Below are 27773 nucleotides of genomic sequence, written 5' to 3'. Positions count from 1 at the left end.
ATCTAAAATCAATACCTCTAGTCCTAGCTGGTTTGGCTCAATGGATAGAGTGTCAGCCTGCGGACTGAAGGGTCTTGGGTTCGATTTCAGTCAAGGGCATGTGCCTGGGTTGCAGCCTCGATCCCCAGGGTGGGGCATGCAGGAGACAGCCAACCAATGATTCTCTCTCATCATTGATGTTTCTACCTCTCTCTCCCTCTCCTTTCCTCTCTGAAATCAATAAAAATATTTTTTAATTAAATAAATAAAATAAAATAAATACCTCCAATTTTTTGTTAAGTTGCAGTGCTCATTACTTTAGGTATCTCACAGCCTAAAAGAAACCTAGACTTGAGAAAATGAGTGACAAAGCTACATAAAGGAAACATCCTCTTTGTCAGGAGTGTTAAACAGCAAGAGATTAAACATTGATTGCCATGTGACACCACTGAAAGACTTGAAAATCAAAGTTTGCATTCTGAGGAAAGTCATTTTGTATTTTAAAATGCATAATGACACAGCAGAACTATTATCAAATTAGCTACTTTACACAGACAAGTCAATCTTACCACATATCTTCTCAAAAGGTAAAAAGTCTGACAGACAAATGGCAATGTAAAAAATCTCTGGATTTTCTAAAAATAAACTTATTATTTCTCAATTCAAAACTGATTTACAGAGCATAGGAGGTAGATGTTAAATAATCAAAGGGCTGGACAAAAGGTAGTCTAATACTCTGCCTTGAAGTAGATCACTCCTTCCTAAACTAAGCTAAATTAGAGTGCACCTTAATCTAACAGACTTACAAAAAGAATTACATAAGCTTCCTTGATTATACATACTGTTATACTCTTTCATATCGCATTTAAAAAATATACACAAATACCAGAAAATGAAAAACACCTATACCCCTTGCTTAAATTGGCACTCTAAGAATCTTTTGACCAAGTGAATCCTTTCTACTTAATTTTTTTTCTCTTAACAAATAGACTACCCTCCTACCGAGTTAGTCAGGCCAGACACCTAAGAGTCATCACTACAATTACCCTTTCTCTGACCAGTGACTCCACTGATTTTGCCTCCTTAGTATATCTTTAATTCATTCCCCAACCACCACCACGAGTTCTACTAGCCTTAGATATTTTTGCTTAAATTATTTCAAAAGCCTTTCACTTAATGGTCTTGTTGCTTCCAAGAGAAGTCCATTCCACTCTGTTCTCCTGACTACTGCCAGAGTGCTTTCTAAAACACAAATCTGACCACGCAATTACACTGATTAAAATTTCAATTGCTTCACTTCACTTTCAAGCCCAAATTCCTAAGCAGGGCAAACACAGTCCTTTTCATTTGGTTTCACTCACCAATCTTTTCACCAGTTCCCATTCACATGCTAAGCTCCAGCCATACTAAACTACAATTCTCCAAACAAGACAGGCCTTCTTTCAGAACTTCTGTATATGTTCCTCCCCATGCCTAGAAAGACCTTCTCCGGTTTGCCTCTGGTTAAAGTCTATTCCTCATCTTTTAATAAGTCAGTTCAGGAGTCTTCAAGGAAGCTAGCATTTTTTTCTAACAAGCCCCTACCTGGCCTGGGTTAGGTCCTTCCATTTCATATGACTCCCGTTAACACCTACAGCTTACTTCTATTACTGTACTCATCAAAGCTTTTAGCAACTTTCTATTTCCTTAATAGTAGACTATATTTTGTTTAAATAGTACCCCTACATCCTAACACAGTGCCTGTCACATATATGACAAAAAGTAGTTCAATCCTCTGCCTTTATGTAGAACACTCATTCTGTACTATAAATCTGAAGAAACTAAAAGATAAAATAGACTCCCATCATATTAGACTAGGGGCCCGGTACACAAAGATTCGTGCACTGGGCATGGGTCCCTCAGCCCAACCTGCACCCTCTCCAATCTGGGAGCCCTCAAGGGAGCCCTCTCCAATCTGGGAGTTTCTGTCTTTGCAATCATATGAGCGAATTGTCTGAGACCCCAACCAAATTTGGTTTGTTGCTCACAGAATAATAGAGGCTTTTTTTTTTCTTTGCTTCATTGGTGGAGATTTCCTGAAAGTTTCAGGATATCATCCCTTTAATTTTTCCTAGACACTCTGATTTTACTTATGTCTCTCACCTTTGCTTTCCCTCCATCCCCCACTGCAACAGTAACTTGCTCCAGGCTCACTCTGCTCTAGTGCAGTGGTTCTCAACCTTGGCTGCACATTAGAATCACCTGGGAATCTTTTTAAAATCCTGATTTCTGGGCCTCATCCTCCGGAAATTCTGTTTCTTTGTTATGGGGTGGGGCCACAACATTAGTAACAAAGAAACAGAATTTCTGGAGGATGAGGCCCAGAAATCAGGATTTTAAAAAGATTCCCAGGTGATTCTAATGTGCAGCCAAGGTTGAGAGCCACTGGTCTAGGACAGTGGTCGACAAACTCATTAGTCAACAGAGCCAAATATCAATAGTACAACGATTGAAATTTCTTTTGAGAGCCAAATTTTTTAAACTTAAGCTATATAGGTAGGTATATTGTTATTAATTTAATTAGGGTCCTCCTAAGGCTTAGGAAGAGCCACACTCAATGGGCCAAAGAGCCACATTTGGCTTGCAAGTTGCAGTTTGCCGACCACGGGTCTAGGAGATCCGTCTGCCACCAGAACTACGATTCCCAGTAATTCTGGTGCTCCCCGCACTCTTGGTTTTCCCTTCTTGCTCTGTCTCTGTCCCATGGCCTCCCACTCTGCCAAGTCTTCCAAGCAGCCAGCTCTCCCTCTATGCTCTGTCTGACAGCTTGGGGAGCCAAGTTCCCCAAGCCGCTCCACTCTCTGCTGGCTCTCCTGCTATGTTCCCCCCCCCCCAAGCGAGCCACATCCCCCCAAGCTGCCGGCTCTCCTGCTCTGCTCTCCGCACAGCGCCTATGTATGCAAATCAACCCACCAAATTTGTCAGGTTAATTTGCATACTCACTCCTGATTGGTTAACGTAGTGGAGGGACAGTCAATTTACATGTTTCTCTTTAATTATATAAGATGGTATTTACTAGGTAGGGTAGATGTAGACATAGAAGACCAGGGAATCATCAGTGTTGGAAGACACTGCAGGTGTAATAGCAGGCCAACCTCCCATTGACAAAGAAATCACTTTGAGTCTCTGTCTGAGGTACAGCAGCTGTGTGTGAAGCCTCCCCCCACCAGCCAGAGGAGCCACCACAACTGTGAACAGCACCCACCAGAGGAGTTGCTACCAACTAAGGAGCAGCTGCTACCACAACCGCCCGAGGAGCCACTGCCACCCAAGGAGCAGCCACTGAATGACTCAACATCTAGATATGGCGGTACGATCAAACATGGGTAGACAAAGAAACCCCCAAAGGAAAGAAAAGGAGGACTTGCCAGAAAAGCAGCTAAGTGATACAGAGGCATGCAACATGACAGAAAAAGAATTCAGATTAAGGTTCCTAGAGTGCATAAACCAGATGGAGGAAAAAATCAACAACTTATGCAAGAAGCAAGAAGAAACAGATGAAAAAAATCAATAAATTATGTAAGAACCAGGAAGAAATGAAGAGTGATATAGCTACAATAAAAAACACCATTGAAAGTTTCAACAGTAGACTAGGAGAAGCGGAGGACTGAATTAGCAAATTAGAAGACAGGGAAACAAAACACACCCAAACTGAACAGCAATTGGAGAAAAAATTAAAAGACAGGAGGAGAGCCTAGGGGAGCTATGGGACAACATGAAACAAAACAACATACGAATAATAGGGGTGCCGGAGCAACAGAAAAAGGAACAAGGGTTAGAAAACCTATTTGAAGAAATAATATCAGAAAACTTCCCAGAGGTGGAGAAGAAAAAAATCACACAAGCACAGGGAGTCCCAAACAAAGTGAATCCGAAAAGACCCACACCAAGACACATCATAATTGCCATGGCAAATGTTCAGGACAAAGAGAGAATCTTAAAGGCTGCAAGAGAGAGACAGAAAGTTACATTCAAGGGATCTCCCATTAGATTATCAAATGATTTCTCAACAGAAACACATCAGGCGAGAAAAGAATGGACGGAAATTTACAAAGTGATGCAAAGCAAAGGACTGAATCCAAGAATACTCTATCCAGCAAGGCTATCATTCAAACTTGAAGGGAAAATAAGAAGCTTCACAGACAAAAAAAGGCTAAGGGAGTTTATCACCACCAAGCCAGCAATGCAAGAAATGCTAAAGGGACTGGTGTAAAAAGAAGAAATAAAAAGCTCAGAAAGAAAACAGCCACACACAAAAAAAGAAATGGCTACAAACAATTACCTTTCAATAATAACTTTAAACGTAATGGACTAAATGCTCCAACCAAAAGACATCAAGTGGCTGAATGGATAAAAAAACATGACCCTTGCCGAAACCGGTTTGGCTCAGTGGATAGAGCGTCGGCCTGCGGACTGAAAGGTCCCAGGTTCGATTCCGGTCAAGGGCATATACCTGGGTTGCGGGCACATCCCCAGTGGGAGGTGTGCAGGAGGCAGCTGATCGATGTTTCTCTCTCGTCGATGTTTCTGACTCTCTATCTCTCTCCCTTTCTCTCTGTAAAAAATCAATAAAATATATTAAAAAAAAAACAAAAAAACATGACCCATACATTTGCTGTCTACAAGAGAGCCACCTGAGAAGAAGGGAGTTACATAGACTGAAAGTGAAGGGATGGAAAAATATCTTTCAGGCAAATGGAAATGAAAAAAAAGCTGGGGTAGCAATACTTATATCGGACAAAATAGACCTCAAAGTGAAGGCCATAACAAGAGATAAGGAAGGCCACTTCATAATACTAAAGGGATCAATACAACAAGAAGATATAACCCTGATAAACATATATGCACCCAATGCAGGAGCACCCAAATACATAAAAAAAACTCCTGGAAGATATCAAAGGAGAGATCGACAACAATACAATCATAGTAGGGGACTTTAATATACCACTGGATAAATCCTCTAGACAAACAATCAGCAAAGAAACAGCAATCCTAAATGACTCACTAGATCAAATGGACTTAATTGACATCTTCAGAACACTTCACCCCAAAGCCATGGAATATACATTCTTCTCAAGGGCTCATGGGACATATTAAAAAATAGACCACATACTGGATCACAAATAAAGTCTCCCCAAATTCAAGAAGACTGAAATCATACCAAGCATCTTCTCAGACCACGATGGCATAATATTAGAAATAAACTACAATAAAAACAACCCAAAATACTCAAACCCTTGGAAGCTGCATAGCATGTTATTAAATATTGATTGGGTTACCAATGAGATCAAAGAAGAAATTAAAAACATCTGGAAACTAATGACAATGAAAACACAACAGTCCAAAACCTATGGGACACAATGAAAGCAATCCTGAGAGGGAAGTTTATACCTCTAGAGGCCTATCTCAAAAAACAAGAAAAAATGATAGTAAATCATCTAACTCTACAACTCAAAGAATTAGAAAGAGAGCAACAAGAAAATCCCAGAGTGAGCAGAAGGAAGGAGATGATAAAGATTAGAGCAGAAATAAATGACATAGAGACCAAAAAAACAATACAGAAAATCAATGAAACCAAGAGCTGGTTCTTTGAAAGGATAAACAAGACTGATGAACCTCTAGCCAGGCTCACCAAGAAGCAAAGAGAGAGGACCCAAATAAACAAAATCAGAAACGATAGAGGCGAAATAACAACAGACCCCACAGAAATACAAATGATTGTTAAAAAATACTATGGACAGCTCTACTCCAACAAACTAGACAACCTGGAGGAAATGGACAAATTCCTAGAAAAATACAACATTCCAAAACTCAATCAGGAAGAATCTAAAAATCTCAACAGGTCAATAACTATGGAAGAAATTGAAGCAGTCATCAAAAAGCTTCCAGCAAACAAAAGCCCAGGACCAGACGGCTTCACAGGGGAATTTTACCAAACATTCAAGGAAGAACTAAAACCTATCCTCCTCAGACTACTACAAAAAATCCAAGAGGAAGGAACACTTCCAAGCTCATTCTATGAAGCCAGCATCACCCTAATACCAAAACCAGGTAAACACAACACAATGAAAGAGAATTACAGGCTAATATCCCTCATGAACATAGATGCCAAAATCCTCAACAAAATCTTAGCAAATCGGATCCAGCAGTACATCAGAAAGATCATACACCATGACCAAGTAGGATTTATCCCAGGGATGCAAGGATGGTACAATATCCGCAAATCAATAAACGTGATACATCACATAAACAAACTGAAAGAAAAAAACCACATAGTCATATCAATTGATGCAGAAAAAGCATTTGACAAAATCCAATGCCCATTTTTTTTTTATATTTTTATTGAGTTTTTACAGAGAGGAAAGGAGAGAGATAGAAAGTTAGAAACATCAATGAGAGAGAAACATCGATCAGCTGCCTCCTGCACACTCCCCACTGGGGATGTGCCCGCAACCAAGGTACATGCCCTTGACTGGAATCGAACCTGGGACCTTTCAGTCCGCAGGCCGACGCTCTATCCACTGAGCCAAACCGGTTTCGGCCCAATGCCCATTTTTGATAAAAACTCTCAGCAAGGTGGGAATAGATGAAGGATCATACCTCAACATAATAAAAGTCATATATGACAAACCCACAGCCAACATCATACTCAATGGACAAAAACTAACACCATTTCCCCTAAGAAAAGGAACAAGACAGGGATGCCCACTCTCACCACTCCTGTTCGATATAGTACTGGAAGTATTAGCCATTGCAATTAGACAAGAAGAAGAAATAAAAGGCATCTAAATTGGAAAAGACGAAGTAAAACTGTCCTTATTTGCAGATGACATAATATTATACATAAAAAACCCTAAAGACTCCATCAAAAAACTATTAGACTTAATAAATGAATTTGGCAATGTAGCAGGATACAAAATTAATGCCAAGAAATCTATGGCATTTCTATACACCAATAGTGAACTTACAGAAAGAGAGACTAAAAAAACAATCCCATTTACCATCGCACCAAAAAACTTAAGCTACCTAGGAATAAACTTAACTAAGGAGGTAAAAGACCTCTACTCAGAAAACTAAAGGACGCTGAAAAAAGAGATAGAGGAGGACATAAACAGATGGAAGAACATACCATGTTCTTGGATTGGTAGAATCAACATCATTAAAATGTCCATATTACCCAAAGCAATCTATAAATTCAATGCACTTCCCATTAAAATACCAACGGCATATTACACAGGCCTAGAACGAACTCTCCAAAAATTCATCTGGAATAAAAAAAGACCCCGAATAGCTGCAGCAATCCTGAGAAAGAACAAAGTAGGTGGGATCTCAATACCAGATATTAAGCTGTATTACAAAGCCACTGTCCTCAAAACTGCCTGGTATTGGCACAAGAACAGACATATAGATCAATGGAATAGAATAGAAAGTCCAGAAATCGGCCCGAACCAATATGCTCAATTAATATTTGACAAAGGAGGCAAGAACATACAATGGAGTCAAGATAGTCTCTTCAATAAATGGTGTTGGGAAAATTGGACAGATACATGCAAGAAAATGAAACTAGACCACCAACTTACACCATACACAAAAATAAACTCAAAATGGATAAAGGACTTAAATGTACATCGGGAAACCATAAAAATCCAAAGGCAACAAAATCTCAGACATATGCCGAAGCAATTTCTTCACCGATACAGCTCCTAGGGTATTGGAAACTAAAGAGAAAATAAACAAATGGGACTACATCAAAATAAAAAGCTTCTGCACAGCAAAAGAAACCATCAACAAAACAACAAGAAAGCCCACTACGTGGGAAAACATATTTGCCAATGTTATATCTGAAAAGGGCCTAATCTCTAAAATTTAAAGGGAACTCATACAACTTAACAAAAGAGAAACAATCCAATCAAAAATGGGCAAAGGACCTAAATAGACACCTTTCAAAAGAGGACATTCAGAAAGCCAAGAGACATATGAAAACTTGCTCAAAGTCACTAATCATCCGAGAGATGCAAATCAAAACAACGAGGTACCATCTCACACCTGTCAGACTGGCTATTATCAACAAATCAACTAACAACAAGTGCTGGAGAGGATGTGGATAAAAAGGAACACTCGTGCACTGCTGGTGGGAATGCAGACTGGTGCAGCCACTATGGAAGACAATATGGAGTTTCCTCAAAAAACTAAAAATGGAACTCCCATTTGACCCTGTGATCCCACTTCTAGGAATATATCCCAAGAAACCAGTAACACCAATCAGAAAGGCTATATGCACCCATATGTTCATAGCAGCACAATTCACCATAGCTAAGATCTGGAAACAGCCTAAGTGCCCATCAGTAGATGAATGGATTAGAAAACTGTGGTACATCTACACGATGGAATACTACGCTGCTGTAAAAAAGAAGGAACTCTTACCATTTGCAATGGCATGGATGGAACTGGAGAGCATTATGCTAAGTGAAATAAGCCAGTCAATGAAGGAAAAACACCACATGATCTCACTCACTCATGGATAATAAAGACCATTATAAACTTATGAACAAAAAAAGATACAGAGGTAGCGCTGCCTCGAACAGACTGTCAAACTATAGCGGGAAAGCCGGGGAGGGTTGAGGGGCAGGGGGGGAAGGGGGGGGTAAGAGATCAACCGAAGGACTGTATGCATGCATATAAGCATAACCAATGGACATAAGACACTGGGGGGTAGGGGAGGCCAGGGGATTGTTAAGGGCGGGGGAAAAAAGGAGACAAAAAAATGGAAAAAAAAAAAGTATAGATATAGATATTGTTTTCCTTATCCTCAACCAAGGATACATTCATTCATTCTTAGAGGGAAAATTAAGGAGAGAGAGAGAAGGAAAGAGAGAAACATTGATGTGAGAGAGAAATATCGCTCAGTTGCCTCCCATATATGACTCTACTGTGAATCAAATCTGCAAGATTTTTATGTATGTATTTATTTATTTATTAAAATTTTTTAACATTGAGTTTAGAGAGGAGGGGAGCTAGAAATAGAAACATCAATGATGGGAGAGAATTATTGGTTGGCTGCCTCGTGCATGCCCCACACTGGGGATGTTTCCAGAATTCTGGACATGTGCCCTGACTGGGAATCGAATGGTGACCTCCTGGTTCATAGGTCAATGCTCAACCAGTGAGCCATGCTAGTTGGGCTCCTCCTGCATTTTACGATTCACAGAACTCCCTGTGTACCTGGGCTCTGGCAAGCGAGACGTTGGCAACATCAAAGGTGACCAGACCCCAGCCCTTCACTGACTGCCCTCTGATCCCGATGGTCATGTATTTATCCACTACGATGCTTTGCAGCTCATGGCCCCCTGGAGGTTCCCTCAACAACGGTGTGAGCTGTTGGAGGTGCTGTGAGGTCATTGCTCAGTTGTGTCTCCACCTGACACAGATGGGTCCTGCATAGCCTGACATTACACATGGGCACTGCACGTGGGCTAGGCAGGGTACGTGAGGTTACTTCAGGCCACCTGAGTGGCCCTGACCCTGGCATCTCAGGGAGGGCCTGGCACAGGAGATGGGAATGAGGGGATTACGTGGGGGTGCATTTAAGGCAAAACCTACAAGGGCCCAAGGAGAGGGCGGACACAACCACAGGGGATGTCCTATGCAGACTCCATGGGGTGAGAGTGTGGGCGGCACAGGACAGAGCGTGAGAGGCAGAGATGAGGATGGGGTGGAGTCTGTGGAGCTGGAGGCACAGCAGAGGTGGGTGAGACCATGTCTCCCTTCAGCAGGTTTTCAGGATGCCAGTGGATTCTCCAGGGAAAGCGGGACAGGTGTTGGAACACGTCCCCTGGGACCAGGTTCTGAGACCCACAGGAACGGGGCCCAGCAGGGTTGTGACAGGGCCTGTCACTGGGCCTCTTTCCTGCTTCTTTCCCGGCACACCCTGAGAGCTGGGTCCACCTCCCAGGCTCACAGAGAGGCAGTGCCTGCAGGGTCCGACCCTAAACCTCTATGTACAGCCATGTCAGTGAGAGGCAAGTGGTTAACTGCCCCCAAATGGCTCCTCCTGGGGCAGAGCGAGGGGCTGATCACCCTCAAGTGAGGTTTGGGGCCTGGACTCCGTGTTCCCAGCTCAGCACTGCGGGGAGGGTGGGGGACGTCGCTCTCAGTGAGGGGACAGGAATCTCTACAATGTTTTCCTTGTCAACCCAGAGAGCGACCATCAGGGACATGGTGACAGGAAGGGCACAGATTAGAAGTCGACCAGATCTGGAACACAGCCACTTCCTGCTTTTTTTCCTGCAGAGAATCTAATTAAAGACACAAAGAAGGAAGAGGAACTGCCCCGGGGACACTAGGAGGGAAGAAAGCATTGACCCCAATAGGAAGCCTGCACAACCCCTCCAGGGACAGCCTCTGAGCTGGGACCCTGGGTTTGCTGGTCCTGTGTGCCCCCTGGTATCCTGGATGCTCCCTGCAGCCCAGCCCTGCTGCCTCCCTCAGGGAGGTTAGTGTCTGGGCTCACACTGACTTCCCCTCACTGTGCCTCTTGCACAGTAATACACGGCCATGTCCTCGGCTCTCAGGCTGCTGAGCTCCATTTAGGCTGTGCTTGCGGACTACCGGAAGCTGGTCCATCCTTGCTGCTTGACACAGTTGCTGCAGGGAAGACACATCTGCACAGCATATGTTTCAAGGGACCTGGTGTATATGGCATACTATTCTTAATATGTTTGCTCCCCTTAGCACTATGTGCTTTTTAATATATTTTCTATTGATTTTTTTACAGAGAGGAAGAGAGAGGGATAGAGAGTTAGAAACATCGATGAGAGAGAAACATCAACCAGCCACCTCCTGCACACCTCATACTGGGGATGTGCCCGCAACCAAGGTACATGCCCTTGACCGGAATCGAACCTGGGACTTTTCAGTCCACAAGCTGACGCTCTATCCACTGAGCCAAACCGGTTTGGCAGCGCTATGTGTTTTAACCAAGGTCACCTCTCCGAGAAAGGTTGTTTCCCCAGGTAGGGATTTTTCCCTGAAGTTAGAGAGGGAACAAAACCCCTTAACTAAGTGCCAGGCGGGTAGTTCATCACTTTAACTACGATCAATCACGCTTAAGCTACATAATCTTTACTCCCTGGAATGGAGATAAGAAACACCCTAACCTTTGGAATAGAAATAGATAGGATTAAAATCAACTGGTATAAATACAGATGTAACAAGACAATGAAACACAGAACCTGGCTGGAGATCCTGGCTAGAACCTGGCTAGGCTGCTGATCAACTGAAAAAAATAAAAATAAAAAATATTTGGGGGAAAAATAATTCACAAATTTTCGTAGATTAGCTTGTTAAGACATTCTACTTCTCACAGGGTTAAGTCAGGACATTCTACTTCTCACAGGGTTATGTCCCAAAGATAGCAATAAAAGCAAAAATCACATAAATTCAAAATTATATTGGGAATACCTTAAATCATCCATAAAGTACAGTATTACACTATCTTGCAACACAGCTAGATATTTCTTTTTTTAATAGCAAGCTTATGTTTAGGATCTATGCTGTGAGAAAATTTTCTAACTAGCACTAGAACCACAGGGCATGTTCAGACGATGGGAGGAGCAAAAACAATGTATAGCAGAAACTTATTGAGCAGAACAGCAAGAGATCTAAATTAATTAAATCATTTTTAAACTATGACTTTTATTTTACTGTTCTCTGAACAAATATGGTTGAATATGAATATATACAACTGCACTGTATTCTTCATCATTCTATCCCAGAATTCTATAGGGTAAGTTACATGAAAAAGAATGTATTGGCTGTCCATCTGCTAAAAAAATAAATCATTTGTTTACTCATAAAATACCATGTTAAATCAACACTACATTAAATTAGAACACTTTACTACAAGCATAAAGTATTTCATATTTGAATTTTCTCTCTTTGATTTTTAGTATTTCTTATGATGTGGAACTTGATCAAGATTTAGAGTGAAGAAAAAAAATCTTTTTATTTGGTCAAGATAAGGAAGTGAAAAAATGTAAGGAATCCTAGACCCAGAGCATGGGCAAAGGATTTAGAGGTAGGTCATCTACTCAATCCTATTCAACAATAAATTCTAAGAATTTTGGATTAATTTTCCTAACTGGCATAATCTGCCTAACAGGAAACAATTTATAACTTATTAACTTGTACCACTGGCTCAGATGTTCTACTTAGGCACTGAGCCAAATGAATAGCAACAAAGTACAACTTCATTAACAACAGTGAAATAAACACAGGACTAATAAAATTCATTTTTAAAGTTCACAGTCAGTTTTGTGATAAAAGTTAATTTATAAACAGATTCATGGAAAGGTACATAGAACAAATGGTTGTAGGTTTTTTTTAAACCTACTGCTAAAAAAAATATTCAAATATTCATTCAGCTTCTGTATAAACCTGGGTGTCAGTAAATTTAAAATTTGTTTATATTTCAGTTGAACTTGTTTGTTTTTGTTAATCCTCACCCGAGGATGTTTTTCCACTGATTTTTAGGGAGAGTGGAAGGGAGCAGGAAAGACAGAGAGAAACATCAATGTGAGAGAAACCTGTGGGCTGGTTTGCTCCTGCATAAGCCCCGACTAGGGCCCGAGCCAGGGAGGAGCCTGCAACCAAGGTATGTGCCCTTGACCAGAATTGAACCCAGGACCCTTTGGTCCACAGGCTGATGCTCTATCCACTGAGCTAAAACAGCTAGGGCTCAACTTTTTTTATATTAATAGGAAACATATGGTTAGGGTATCTTGAATAGTGTATTACCTTATTCCTGAAAACTGTGCCAACTATGGCATTTTGAATTAGAATATTTTAAGAACAGAGTATTGTAATTTTTCAATAGCTACAACTAAAATACTTTGCTTTATTAACTATCATACCAATGATTTGAAAAGAACAATAAATTGTCTGAAATATCCTAAAGATTGGTATTTGAGAAGAGAACATTGTCACAATTTGAATGTCTAAGCTCTCCAGCCACATACTCCTCAGGCCTGATTACAATTTAGATCACATGTTCTCAATCAGGGTATCATATACCCAACAGGTTCTTCAGATTCAGCAATGTCCTAAGATTATGCACAAATCTGAATGTACATGTGTCTGTGCACTTTCTAAGCCAAACTTCAACTTCCATCAGAATTTCAAAGGATTCTGTAACTATCAAAAATTTAAGAGCCCCTGATTTAAACAGTAGTCTGTGATCCTTATCTATTATCTGACTTTAATTTTAGGTTTCTGACTTACTAATTTTCATCTTCCCACTCATCTTATCCAAAATATTCTTTCTTTTGTTTTGATATGTGGCTTCTTTATTTACTTCTAGAAGATAATAATGGAAAACCAGAGCTTCATAAAACGAGGAAAGACCCTGTCTACTTAAAACTGCAGTCAAAGGTGGCTTCAAAACAGCACCTGTATATTTTTAAGAAACATTTTCCTAAAAAGCTATCTCTTCTGAGTACTTTTTCCTTTCAGTTACAAAATCAGTTTTATCTTTTAGTTGACCACTTCATTTCAATTGAGAAAATAACTGAATTTGCGATTCAGCTATACTTACCTTTACCTCTTAAAGTACATTAAGACTTAGCTCGCCCTGCCGGTTTGGCTCAGTGGATAGAGCGTCGGACTGCAGACTGAAGGGTCCCAGGTTCGATTCTGGTCAAGGGGATGTACCTTGGTTGCGGGCACATCCCCAGTAGGGAGTGTGCAGGAGGCAGCTAAATTGATGTTTCTCTCTCATCAATGTTTCTAACTCTCTCTCCCTCTCCCTTTCTCTCTGTAAAAAATCAATAAAATATATATTTTTTAAAAAAGACTTAGCTAAAAATACATAATACCTATCACCCCTAACCCTGCATAACACAGACAGCCTTCAAGAATTAAATCTTTATGTATAGAACAAAATAATTTTGCTCTGATATAGCCAGCGAGGACTGATTTAGCAAGGAACTTTTTGATGAAAAAAGGGCAGAACTGCTGAGAATGCTAGCCTACTTTTTACACTACTTTTTTCCTCTAAGCATCTGTCAAGTGTGGGATGAGAAAAAGGTGCTGGAATCTGGAGAGGCAGATTCGAATAAAAATATAACTGGGTCCAAGAATTTTAAAAAGAGAGACAGACACACAGAAATGCCACTTGAAAATTTATAGAAATAGAACAGTTCTGCTCTCCTTTACTGACAAATAACTTCACAAATTATCTATACACATCATCTCTCCAATTCTTTAACTCTCTCCAGTCTGACTCCTTCCTCTCCCTCACAGCCCTCTCCCTTTATACAAACCATCAACAGAAGACTTGTAAAATATATCTTAAATCTGTTCACTGCTCATCTCCACCATCAGAACCATGGTCCAAGACAACTTTGTCTCTTACCTCGACTAGTATATGCCATCAACTAGTATTAATTTCTATTTCTCCACTGTCCCCCTCTGATCAACTGTGTACACAAAGTAGTCAGTGTAATATTTTGCAAATGTAAAATGGATCATGGCACTACATTAACAGTGCATCTTCAAATTAAACCAAACTCTCAGCATCCAGGAAGTCAGTATGGCATAATAATTCATATTGCCCACAAAGTGCTTGGAACAGTGCCAAGCACACCACAAATACTCAGTAAATGTTAGCATTTAAGGGAAAGCCCCAGTCTGCCTATCTTACTTTGAAGTGACAGTCTCCCCAACTAACTATGATCTTTTCATTTAATTGCAAGTTCTTTCCCACTCTGTGCCTGTTTTCCTCTCTCTGAAATGCTTTTTTCTCAGACCCTTCAAGAACTTATGACTCCCTCCCACTCATACTTCAAGTCTCAACCTAAATGTCATCTCATTGATAAGGGCTCCTTTTACCACTTTCTATAACTCTTTATTGTATTACTCTTCTCATTTCCTTCATAGTGGCTTATATTTTATAATTACATTTTTGTTTTATTGGTTAAACTCCTTCTTGAACATCATCAGATGACTAAGCATCCATCCAAGAAATTCTCCAATTGGCAGGAAGCAATGGGTTCCGTGTATCCAAATGATCTTAATTAATACAGGTATTACTCTCCTTTCACATGAAGCTAAAATATTGGTCACTAATATGAATATGTCATAGCCTATGCTGTGACTCATTAAACCTACACCCTTACCTTAACACCTTAAGTGCTATGTCAGTCACCAGTGACTGAAACAGAAAGGAAGACAAAACAGGCTTGGCGCTTAATTGTTAATGAAATATAACCCTGTGTCCAACAAAGTATTGTGCTATGTGCTGGAAGAAGAGGATCCAGGGTGAGAAAATAAAGGTTATTTCCTCCTTTAAGGTCTTGAATGATATAAACGTAAGATATGAGAACCAAAAAGGGGACATTTCAAGCAGGGAATGGGATGGAATGAAGAGTCATCATCCTATATAATAAAAGGCTGATATGCAAATTGTCCCCTCAACCGTGAGTTCGATCGGGAGTTCAACCAAGGGGCAGGGCCGGCTGGCCAACTGCCCGCAGCTCCTCCCCCTGGCAGGCCCTGCCCCCAGCAGCCCCCCACCCCGATCGGGTTTGGGGCCAGCCCGCCAACCACCCGCGGCGCCTCCCCCAGCCAGCCCCGCCCCTGACTGGCCCCTATTGGGTCGGGCCAGCAGGACCCCACCCGTGCACAAATTTGTGCACCAGGCCTCTAGTATGTATATAATAGTGTATATTTCATCAAAGCTATGATACTATCTAATACAACATGCATCATTATTTTATGTTCCACTAACGAAGAAAAAATTGTTAATAATTGTTCATTAATTGTGAAATACCATCAATAGTAAGATGCCTCTCGGTATGAGAGATGCATCATAGTTTCAAAGATGTTAAAGTTTGAGGAAAAAGGAAGAGAAGGAAGAACAAGAGGAGGAAAAGAGAGGGGAGGAGAAGAAAAGAAAATTGCCATTCTACTATGAACACAAAATCAGTCCTCCAGGAACCTCAAGAAGTCTCAATAATATGGAATATTGATTATTCATTAAAGTTTGTTATCAGGAAGGGGAGAAAAAGCTACTGAAAAGAATGCTCACAGAGTAGCCCTTGTTTTGTTTCCATTTTCCCTTGTATACCTTCATCTATCCCTTCATTTTTAGTTTTCCTAAATCGTTTTCTGTCTCTTAGTAATCCAAACTGAAAATCTTGATTTTCTAAAAATATATTTTTTATTGATTTCAGAGAGGAAGAGAGAGGGATAGAGAGAAAGAAATATCCATGAGAAAGAAACACCATCGATTGACTGCCTCCTGCACACCCTTCACTGAGGATTGAGCCCACAACCCAGGCATGTTCCTTAACCTGGAATGAACCATGACCTCCTGATTCATAGGCTGATGCTCAACCACTGAGCCACACCGGCCAGGCTCTTGCTGTTTTTATAAAGATAAGTTAAATATAACAAAAAGATAAGTCTTTTTGCCTGGACAGTGTGGCAAAAAGTAAGGTCCTAGTAGCATTCTAAGCCCCTGATTCCAGCTATTCTTCAGGCCTATTATAATCTTGTCCTTGGCCCTAGCTGATTGCACAGTGGTTAGTGCACCAGCCCGTGGTCCAATGGGTCGTGGGTTTGATTCCCAGTCAAGGGCACGTACCTTGGTTTCAGGTTCTCCAGCCCTACAGGGGTGTGTGTAGGAGGCAACACTGATGTGTCTCTCTCTCTCCTCCTTTCTCCCTTCCATTTCTCTCTTCTCCCTTCCTTTCACTCTCTCTAGAGGGGAAAATATTACTTAGCAGAAATTTAAGATAACAAAAGAATACTTTGAACAGCTTTATGCCAAATACTTTAAGTAGATGGATTCTTTTAAAAAAAACACAAAAAAAACCTTTCTAAAAACTGAGAAACAGAAACCTTAAAACCATGTAGAAAACGAATACATACCTCTCAAAAAATACTAAGTCAACATGCCTCCCCCAAAATACTAAGTCCTGACAAGTTGAACAGAAGTTCAACCAAACTTTAAAGAAATAGATCATTCCCGTCTTAAATAAATCCTTTCAGAGGGGTAAAGAAAGATTAGTTCTCAACTCATTCTTTGAGGTCGGCATAATCTGGATACTAAAATCAAATCAGGACAACACAAGAAATAAAAATTATGGGCCAATTTCACTCATGAACATAGATGCAAAAATCCTAAATGAAGTACTAATAAACTAAATCTGAATGTATAAGAAAAGATCACTATGATTAATTTGGGTTCATTCCAGCAATGAAAGGGTAATTCAACATTAGAAAATATATCATTGTCATTCACTGCATTAACAGAATAAGGGAGGATAACCACATGATCTCATAAATGCAAAAAAAATCATCTGATAACATTCAATATTTATTCTCCTCTCTCTCTCTCTCTCTCTCTCTCTCTCTCTCTCTTTCTCTCTTTCTCACACACACACACACACACACACAAACACAATCTTAGCAACTAGCAACAGAAATGTCTTTAACCTAGAGTGTTTATCAAAAATCTATAGCAAACATTATTAATGGTGAAACATACCAATGCCCACTATTCAAAAATTAGGTGCAGCATAAGAATGATCTCTATTAACATTTGCATTGAATAATGTCCTGGAAGTCCTAACTAGTCTAGTAAGGCAAGAAAAAAAAAATGGCATAAGCACTGGAAAGGAAGACAAAATTTGCATTTGTAATACTTTAATAAAATATTTTAATAAGGTTGCTGAACAGAGATGTATATACCAAAAAGCTTATAGCAGCAAATAGAAAATGGAAAGAAAAACAGGAAAAATATATGATTTACAATATTAACAAGAAATAAGGTATCTGATAATTAAATCTAAGAGAAGACTTGAGAGATCTTTATGGAGAAAAGATCTTTACTGAAATATATTTTTAAATATAAAAAAAATAGAAAGACCATATTTAAGGACAGAAAGGCTCAATATGATAAAAAGAATAAATTAGTCCTGGCTAGGTGACTCGTTGGTTGGAGTGTTATCCCATACACCAACAGGTTGTGGGTTTGGTTTCCATTCCCGATCAGAGCATGTATAGCAGGCAACTGACCGATGTTTCTCTCTCACATCGATGTTTCTCTTTCTCTATCTCTGTCTCTCTGTCTCAAATCAGTAAAAATATATCCTCAGGTGAGGATTAAAAAAAAGAAGAAAAGAATAAATTAAATGCATGTGTAGATTAAAAGCAATAGAGATCTTGGGCTCGCATATGAGACAAGACCCATTTTTTAAGTAACAGCTTTTGAGAGTTTATTTGAAAATTCTAGTAGAGAAATGGTACTCTGCTCTATTGGGGAAAGTAATCCTCTTCAACAAAGTGTGCAGCTTCAGGAGGGGCACACATGGGTGAGGAAGGAAGGGGAGACTCACCTAGCCAGCCAGAGTAGCCAAATCAACCCTGGAGATCAATGGGGTAATAGATTTTGCAGCCAGATCTCCTTGCATCCTGATAGCATTCTTTAAATTTTTGCATAACTTGACTCAAATTACTCCTGTTCATAGATATTTTTGCAATTGGCATAAATTTATTATCACTAATTACAAGAATTTTATTTTAACCAAATTGTAGTAATAGCTGATATGGCACTTCAGAATTGACAGCTGCATTGAACAAGTATGAATGAAGGGCACACGATCAGTATCCGGCTGAGTTCTATTGAATGTCCCATTGGTTCAAACATCAACCAAACCCATTGGTTCACCATATGTAAGCTCTGATAACCACTCCCAGAAGTGATAAAATATAGCCAACATTTTATATAACCCATAAGGTTTTGGTTCTTGGTAATTTTCTGTGAACATTGCCAAAACACCATCTCCTTAAAATCCACCTAAAAATGTATACATCTATTCTAAATACAAATTTCTTTTATAAGAAGAAAACAGACAAAACACATTCATAATACAATGATTGTACTGGGCTAAAAGGGTATCCTAGTAGACCTATTTGTAGTTCTCATACATACAATACCCTTGTACATGTGAGACCTGTAAGCAGTTGCCCAGTTTGCATTACATCAGATCTGAACTCAATCAAATGTATGATTCTCTTTAGATTTACCTTATTCAAATTTAATTTTGGTTCATGTCAGTTTTGTGATATCTTATATTGCCTCTCAAATTTGGCTTTATTCAAATTTCCTAAACAGAATTAGAAATAATGATCATGTTTTACTGGTTGCTAGACGATAATACTGGGTACCAGGCACTATTAAAAGTGCTTTCTACATATTAAGTCATTTAATCTTAACAGCAACCCTATCAGATGTATAAGACTGCTATCATCATTTCACAGATAGGAAAACTGAGGTATAGAAAGTTTAGTTAACTTTCCCAATGTCACACAAGTGGAGAAATTTAGGAACTCATACCCAGACTCAAATGCAGAGTCTCAGACCCTTAATTACTATGTTCTACTATATTTAAAAGATATAAAATTATTATGGATAAAAAAAACTCACCATTAAAAATGTATCAGTAAAAGTTAAATAATAGTTAAGCAATATTAGTATCAATACAACTTATCATAGGTTGATATTTCACAGTTATTTAAAAGATTCATGCCCATGATTAAGAGTTTGAAGTTGGACAGACCTGTCTCTGAATCTTGGTTGTGCCCTTTACAAGCTGTGTGACTTTGGACAAGTTTCGTAACTTCACCAAGCCTCAGTTTCCTCATCTGTAAAATGAGAATAATACAAATCTCACAAAATTGTTGTTAGTAACATAATTATTTCTACATTACACTTATATGGTAACTAAACAAAATACAGGAAACAAAATTAAAAGAGGAGGTTCTCAAATTTCCCTAGAAAACAGGACTTTATTATAATACTAGAGGCCCAATGCACAAATTTCATGCAAGAGTAGGCTTTCCTTCCCTCGGCTGCCAGCACCGGCTTCCCTCCGGCACCTGGGAACCGGGCTTTCCTCGCAGACCCAGCTTCGTCCAGAAGGACATCCGGTCTAATTAGCATACTATGCTTTTATTATTATAGATAACAAAGATGACTATTGCAAGTCATTGCAGCAAACTATAAGATCCACACACTAATGTAGAACCACAATCTCCTCTAATTCATAACAAATAATTCCCTTTCAGCGGTTCTCAACCTGTGGGTCGCAGACAATGAAAATACATCCTGCATATCAGATATTTATATTCCGATTAATAACAATAGCAAAATTACAGTTATGAAATAGCAACGAAAATAATTTTATGGTTGGGGGTCACCACAACATGAAGAACTGTATTAAAGGGTTGTGTCATTAGGAAGGTTGAGAACCACTGCCTTAGATAAAAGTCAAATGGCTAGAGGTAAACTACTGGATCTTTGAATATAAAATACTGTATGTACATATAGAAAGAGACAAACAGATAAGACATTGTTGTTTGTTCACAACAACTCCCACAAATCCCATTCCACACATATCCTTCTTAAGACCAGCAGTATTCAAGGAGCTCAAAATAGGAAGAGCTATGTCAAGAAGAAGCAATTCCCAGCATTGGTAGGAAGCAATTTTTATGAGAGAAAAACAGAAAGAAATAGCATGTCAAGTCAAGTATGGTAGAACTATCATTACCACCGAAGAGTGATTATGTCTATCATACCTGACATTTTACTAGTCAAAACAACCTAAACAGTCATTATTGTTGTCTTTAGAATCTCAATCCAATAATTTAAAAATAAATAATCACATTTCTACCAATGCCTGCATTTACCAGTAATATACCTATTTGTAATAAGGTTAGGTGTTTCTTTGAAGGTGATGATTTTAGAAATATATTATGAAAATATTTTTTGAAAATGAAAACACAGAAATAATATTTTACAAAAAATCCTATAGGATAACTGTTAAATGGCTCATCAATACTATTATCAGGGTGAGTTTTTATTAATATCACCAGTCCAATAATTGAGAGACACATAGATTGGTTGCCTCCTGCACACCTCCTGACAGGGGCTAGAGATCAAACTTGCAACCCAGGTACATGCTCTTGACTGGGAATTGAACCTGAGATCCTTTGGTGTGCGGGCCAACATTCTAACCACTGGTCAGAGCCTCACCAATCCTAGCTAATGGAATAAGACAAGAAAATAAAATAAAAGATATACAGATTGGGAATGAAGAAACAGAACTGTCTTTGTTCACTAATGTGATATGGTTGTCTATGTAGAAAATCCAAAAGAATTATCAAAAAAAACAACCCAAAAAACCCACAAACACCTCCTGGAACTAATAAGCAATTATAACAAGGTTGCAGGATATAAAGTTAATAGAGAAAAGTCAATTACTTTCCTATACACCAGCAATGAACAAGTGGAACTTGAAATTAAAATCATTTACATTAGCACCTAAAAAATTAAATATTTAGGTATAATTTAGGGCAAATCTAACAAAATATGTACAAGATCTATATGAGAAACTACAAAACTCTGAAGAATAAAGTCAAAGATGAACTAAGGAAATGGAGAGATATTTCATGTTCATAGACTTACTATTGATTCGAGATATCAATTCTTCCCTATTTGATCTGCAGGTTTAATACAATTCCACTCAAATCCCAGCAAGTTATTTTATGTGTACTGACTAACTCATTCTAAAATTAAAGCCCCACATAAATATAGTTAACTGATCTTTGACAAAAGAGCAAAGACAATACAGTTGGGGGGAGGGGGACAGTCTTTTTACAACTGTGGCTACAGCATCCTTGGTGAAGGAGGTCAGAAAAAAAGTCAAGTGCTTCATAGGGTTTCATGGGATACTGCAAGTACTGTGGCTTCTATTCCTAATAAGATGAATGCCACAGGAGGGTTCTGAGCAGAGAAATAATGAGATCTATATTTTTAAAGGATCACTTTAGCTACTGCATTATAAACAGACTAGAGGCCCGGTGCACAGATTTGTTCACTGATGGGGTCCCTCAGCCTGGCCTGCACCCTCTCGCAATCTGGGACCCCTCAGGGGATGTCAGACTACCGGTTTCAGCCTGATTTCTGCAGGCCTGGCCTGGTAGAAGGGTGCAAAGTGGCAGGTGCTAGGGAGGAGCCCAAGCCTGGGCCAGGCAGGGCGCTGCTCCCACTCATCCCAGCCCTGCTGCACCTGCCTGCCTGCCTGCCTGCCACCACTCAGCAGCGCTGCTGTGAAGGCAGGAGAGGCTCGCACCACCGTCACTGCACTTGCCAGCCGTGAGCCTGGCTTCAGGCTGAGCGGTGCTCTCACTGTGGGGCGCACTGACCACCAGGGGTAGCTCCTGCGTTGAGCGTCTGTCCCCTGGTGATCAGTGTACATCATAGCAACCGGTTGACTGGTTGTTCAGTCGACCGGTTGCTTAGGCTTTTATATCCTACTAGAGGCCCGGTGCACAAAAATTTGTGCACTGGGGGGGGGGGGTGTCCCCTCAGCCCAGCCTGTGCCCTCTCGCACTCTAGAACCCCTCAGGGAATGACCACCTGCTGGCTTAGGCCTGCTCCTCAGGGGGACTGGGCCTAAGCTGGCAATCAGACATCCCTCTGGCAGCCCGGCAGTCCTCGGGGGATGTCCACTTGCCAGCGGGGAGCAGACCTAAGCTGCAGTCAGACATCCTTAGCGCTGCTGAGGAGGCAGGAGAGGCTCCCACCACCACCGCTGTACTGGCAGCCATCAGCCTGGCTTGTGGCTGAGCAGAGCTCCTCCATGTGGGAGCTCACTGACCACCAGAGGGAAGCTCCTGCATTGAGTGTCTGCCCCCTGGTGGTCAGTGTCTGTCATAGTGACCAGTCATTCCCAGTCATTCTGCTGTTAGGGTCAATTTGCATATTACCCTTTTATTGTATAGGATAGAGGCCTGGTGCACGGGTGGGGGCCGGCTGGTTTGCCCTGAAGGGTGTCCCGGATCAGGGTGGGGGTCTTGCTTGGGTGCCTGGCCAGCCTGGGTGAGGGGCTGACGGCTGTTTCCAGCTGGTCACACCCCCTTCAGGGTGGGGGTCCCCACTGGGGTGCCTGGCCAGTCTGGATGAGGGGCTGAGGGCTGTTTTCAGGCTGGCCAAGCCAGCGACTGAAACTCCTAGCCTCTCCTTTTTTTCTTTTTTTTTATTCTGGGATTTATTTACCTTCTATAATTGCAACTTTGTTGCTTAGAGTGGAGCTCAGAGCCGGGCTGCAGCAGGGAGGAAGCTTGGCTTCCTCTATCACTGGAGCAAGCAAGCCTCCTGCTCGCTTCAGCTGCATGGCTGCCGGCCGCCATCTTGGTTGGGTTAATTTGCATATCCTGCTGATTAGCCAATGGGAAGCGTAGCAGAGGTATGGTCAATTACCATGTTTGTCTATTATTAGATTAGATACTAGAGGCCCGATGAACAAAATTTGTGCACTGGGGAGGGGGTATCCCTCAGCCCAGCCTGCACCCTCTCCAATCTGGGACCCCTCTCACAATCCAGGACTGCTGGCTCCCAACTGCTCACCTGCCTGCCTGCCTGATTGCCCCTAACCCAGTGGTCAGCAAACTCATTAGTCAACAGAGCCAAATATCAATAGCACAATGATTGAAATTTCTTTTGAGAGCCAAATTTTTTAAACTTAAACTATACAGGTAGGTACATGTTATTAACTTAATTAGGATACTCCTAAGGCTTAGAAAGAGCCACACTCAAGGGGCCAAAGAGCCACATGTGGCTTGCGAGCCACAGTTTGCTGACCGTGGCCCTAACTGCTTCTGCCTGCCTGCCGGATCACCACTCCCCTGCAGGCCTGGTTGCCCCCAACTGCCCTCCTCTGCAGGCCTGGTCGCCCCCAACTGCCCTCCCCAGTCACCCCCAACTGCCCTCCCCTGCAGGCCTGGTCGCCCCTAACTGCCCTCCCCTGCAGGCCTAGTCGACCCTAACTGCCCTCCCCTGCAGGCCTGGTCGCCCCTAACAGCCCTCCCCTGCTGGCCTGATCACCCACAACTGCCCTCCCCTGCTGACCTGATCACCCACAACTGCCCTCCCCTGCTGGCCTGATCACCCACAACTGCCCTCACCTGCCGACTATCTTGTGGCAGCCATCTTGTCTGAGGTCAATTTGCATATTATCTCTTTATTATATAGGACTAGAGGTCCAGCGCACAATTAAATTGTGCAGAGTCCCTAGGCCTAGCTGCAATTAGCACCATGTCCACTGCCCAGTGTCATTCCTCCACCTCCGTGGCCCCTGCCCTATGAAGCTCCACGCTCACAGTCCCAGCCCCGCGAGGCTCCTCGGCCTTAGCCACCCTGCAAAGCTCTTCGCTCACAGCCCCCACCCTGCCTCTGTCGCACTGCAACGCTCCACACTAACAGCCCCCGCCCCATGAGGCTCCTCGGCCTCTGCTGTCCATGCCCCACAATGCACTTCTGCCTCAGCAGCTCCACGAAACTCCACGCTAACAGCCCCTGGCCCACGGGGCTCCTCGGCTTCAGCCAACCCCGCGCCACGATGCTCCTATGCCTCAGCAGCTCCTTAATGCTCCATGCTCACCGCCCCCACCCATGATGCTCCTCTGCCTCACCACCCCGCAAAGCTCCATGCTCAAAGCCCCCGCCCTGCGAGGCTCCTCAGCCTCCGTGGCACTGCCCCGCCACGCCGTGAGAGCCGGACCAGTCCTTTGGTCGTTTGGGCCCACAGCTCCGGCTCCCTCAGCTCCCTAGCCAGGTGTTCGGTCGTCCATCTGGTCATTTTGGACATTACGGACCCTGGCTCTTGATTGATAGACAGACAGATAGATAGATAGATCCTATCTAATAAAAGAGAAACATAGTAATTAGCATATGACCACTACCCTTCCCATTGGCTAATCAGGGCGATATGCAAATAAACTGCCAGCCAAGATGGCGGCCGGCAGCCAGGCAGCTGGAAGCGAACATGAGGCTTGCTTGCTTCAGTGACAGAGGACTCCAACGTTCCCCGCCTGCTGCTGCGGGCCTCTGAGCTTGCAGTTTGAAACATTGTAACAAATATAGAAGCTAAACAAAACCCCAGGAACCTGCTTTCAGCCAGCCGGGATCTCAGAGCTGGAGTTATACAGTGTTTCGATTATAGAACCCAAACGAACCAGATACCTGCTTTCAGCAGCAGAGGCCTCAGAGCTGGAGCCAGAGCTAAAGCTGGCCCAGAATAAAAAATAAATAAAAAAAGGAGCAGTTGGGAGCTTCAGTCACCCGCCAGCCTGAAAACAGCCCTCAGCCCCTCACCCAGACTGGCCAGGCACCCAAGTGGGGATGCCCACCCTGAAGGGTGTGTGACCAGCTGCAAACAGCCATCATCCCCTCATCCAGGCTGGCCAGGCACCCCAGTGGGGACCCCGACCCTGATCCAGGACACCCTTCAGAGCAAACCAGCCAGCCCCACCCATGCACCAGGCCTCTATCCTATATAGTAAAAGGGTAATATGCCTCCCAGCACCGGGATCAGCGGAGCCGAGAGGCCTCCCAGCACCGGGATCAGCGTGACAGGGAGCAGCGCCCAAACCCCCGATCGCCCTGCGGCTCTGTGTGTGACAGGGGGCGGGGCCACAACCTCCCTATCCACCCTGCTCTGTTCCTGACAGGGAAGGCGCTCCAACCTCCTGATCAGCCCTGCTCTGTGCCTGATACGGGGGAGCTCCCCACCCCCTGATCGCCCTGCGGCTCTGTGTGACAGGCTGTGGCACCCCAACCCCCTGATCGGCCCTGCTCTGTGTGTGACAGGGTGCGGCGCGCCCCCCCCCCCAACCCCCCACGGGCCCTGCTCTGTTTGTGATGGGGTAGAGCCATAACCTCCCCATCTTCCCTGCCCTGAGTGTGACAGTGGCGGCGCCCCAACCCCCTGATCCGCCCTGCTCTGTGTGTGACAGGGGGCGGTGCCCCAACTCCCCTATCGGCCCTACTCTGTGCGTGACAGGGGGCAGCGCCCCAACCCCCTGATCGGCCCTGCTCTGTGCATGACAGGGGGTGGCACGGCAACCTCCCTATCGACCCTGCCTTGAGTATGACAGGGGGCGGTGCCCCAACCCCCCAATCATCCCTACCCTGAGCGTGACTGAGGGTGGCATTGCAACCTCCCAATCCGCCCTGCTCTGTGCATGACAGGTGGCGGCACCCTAACTCCCCAATCGGCCCTGCTCTGAGCCCGACCAGGGGCTGCACCTAGGGATTGGGCCTGCCCTCTGCAACCCAGGAGCAGGCCTAAGCCAGCAGGTCGTTATCTCCCGAGGGGTCCCAGAGTGGGAGAGGGCACAGGCCGGGCTGAGGGACCCCCCCCCTCCCCCCGCGAGTGCACAAATTTTTGTGCACCGGGCCTCTAGTAGGTAATAAAAGGCTAATATGCAAATTGTCCCCTGGACCAGGAGTTTGACTAGGAGTTTGACTAGGGGGTGGGGCAGGGCAGCCAACCACCCACAGCCCCTCCCCCAATCAGCTGCCCCCAACCTCCCGCATTCACTCCTCCTGGCTAGCCCGGCCCCATCAGCTGCGATTGGGGCGGTCCGGTGGGACCCCCCATCAGTGCACGAACTCGTGCACCAGGCCTCTAGTATATAGATATATAGATCATAAAGCTGGAACCAAATAGGAGGCTATTAAACTAATCTAGGTGAGAAATGATAGTGGTTTGAACCAGAGTGACAGCGGTGGAGATAGATTAGGTAGTCTACTTTTTATTTGTGCCCCCAGCTCCAGTAGAGACCACATTTGGAGCAGCAGTTGCAACAAAAATCACCAAATGAATAAATTTATAATACTCCATTGCTCTTTTTCAAGACCTTTCCAAAATGGTAGGATTCTGGATATATCTTAAGAGTGGAGCTGACAAGATTTTGTTAATGAATTGGATATATACAGAGAAAGAGTGAAAGATAATCTTTAATTAAGGCTGCTGGCTGAGCAATCGAAAGAATGGTATTGCCATTTACCAAGATGCAGAGGACAGAAGGAGAGCAAATCAGGAGTTTGGTTGTTCAGTCTGATAAAACGTAAATGTTTATGAATGATATAGTTATATGTCTAACTGTTGAAAACGGCTAGCTCCAAGTCTAACAAACATATTATATTCACCATTAAACAGTCCAAATCTCCAAGCCTGAATGTAATATCTCCTCCCTCTGTATCACAACTTTTTTTTCCATTACTTATAACATTTATTACCTTTTATGTATTATAAGTATTGGTGTATGTCATATGTCATAGAACTTAGGCACCCTGAGAGTAGAGTTCATGGTTTATAATTGTATAATATTACAAAGAGTCACCATTTATTGAATATATTTACCAATTAGCTAACTTAATCCTTCTATTACCACTTCCTTTATTAGTATTTAACACATAAGAAAATTCAGGTTCAGAGATAATAAGTAACTGATGAAAAATTACACAGCTAATAAATAGGCTGACATTTAAACTCAGGTTTATCTGAATCTAAAGCCAATGCTTCATATTGTCATTAATCAAGCTCGGTACCTAATTTAAAGCCTTGCCTACAAAAGGCACCTAACATATTTGTATTAAATAAATAGCTAGATAAAAAAAAGTTAACTATCTTGGGACAGAAGGCAAATTAGAATCAGACTAATGATCTGATCAGAATTGGAAGACACAGGAAAAGAGATAAGAAAATCCTTAATAAGGTTTACAAAGCTTGGCATAATTTAGCCAATGCCTATCAGGCAGGCCATCCATACTGACCTTCTTGGATGCCTTAAACCAGGGGTCCTCAAACTTTTTAAACGGGGGGCCAGTTCACTGTCCCTCAGAC

The 27773-nt window shown here is 42.4% G+C and overlaps 1 protein-coding gene across 2 annotated transcripts in view; it reads right to left on the bottom strand.

The window, feature by feature from the left end:
* NUMB (NUMB endocytic adaptor protein) overlaps positions 1–27773 on the bottom strand; it is a 150913-nt gene that overhangs the window by 51477 nt on the left and 71663 nt on the right. For both annotated transcript variants that reach the window (XM_081100416.1, XM_081100417.1), the window contains exon 2: positions 19641–19725. The gene's annotated coding sequence lies outside the window, so the exon portion shown is untranslated. The remainder of the gene's footprint in view (positions 1–19640; positions 19726–27773) is intronic.

This window comes from Myotis nattereri (assembly GCF_964212035.1).
Source record: "Myotis nattereri genome assembly, chromosome: 1".
In the NCBI taxonomy this organism is placed as follows: domain Eukaryota; kingdom Metazoa; phylum Chordata; class Mammalia; order Chiroptera; family Vespertilionidae; genus Myotis; species Myotis nattereri.
The sequence above is the reverse complement of the archived record's forward strand: the minus strand, read 5'-3'. Positions and strand labels throughout refer to the sequence as shown.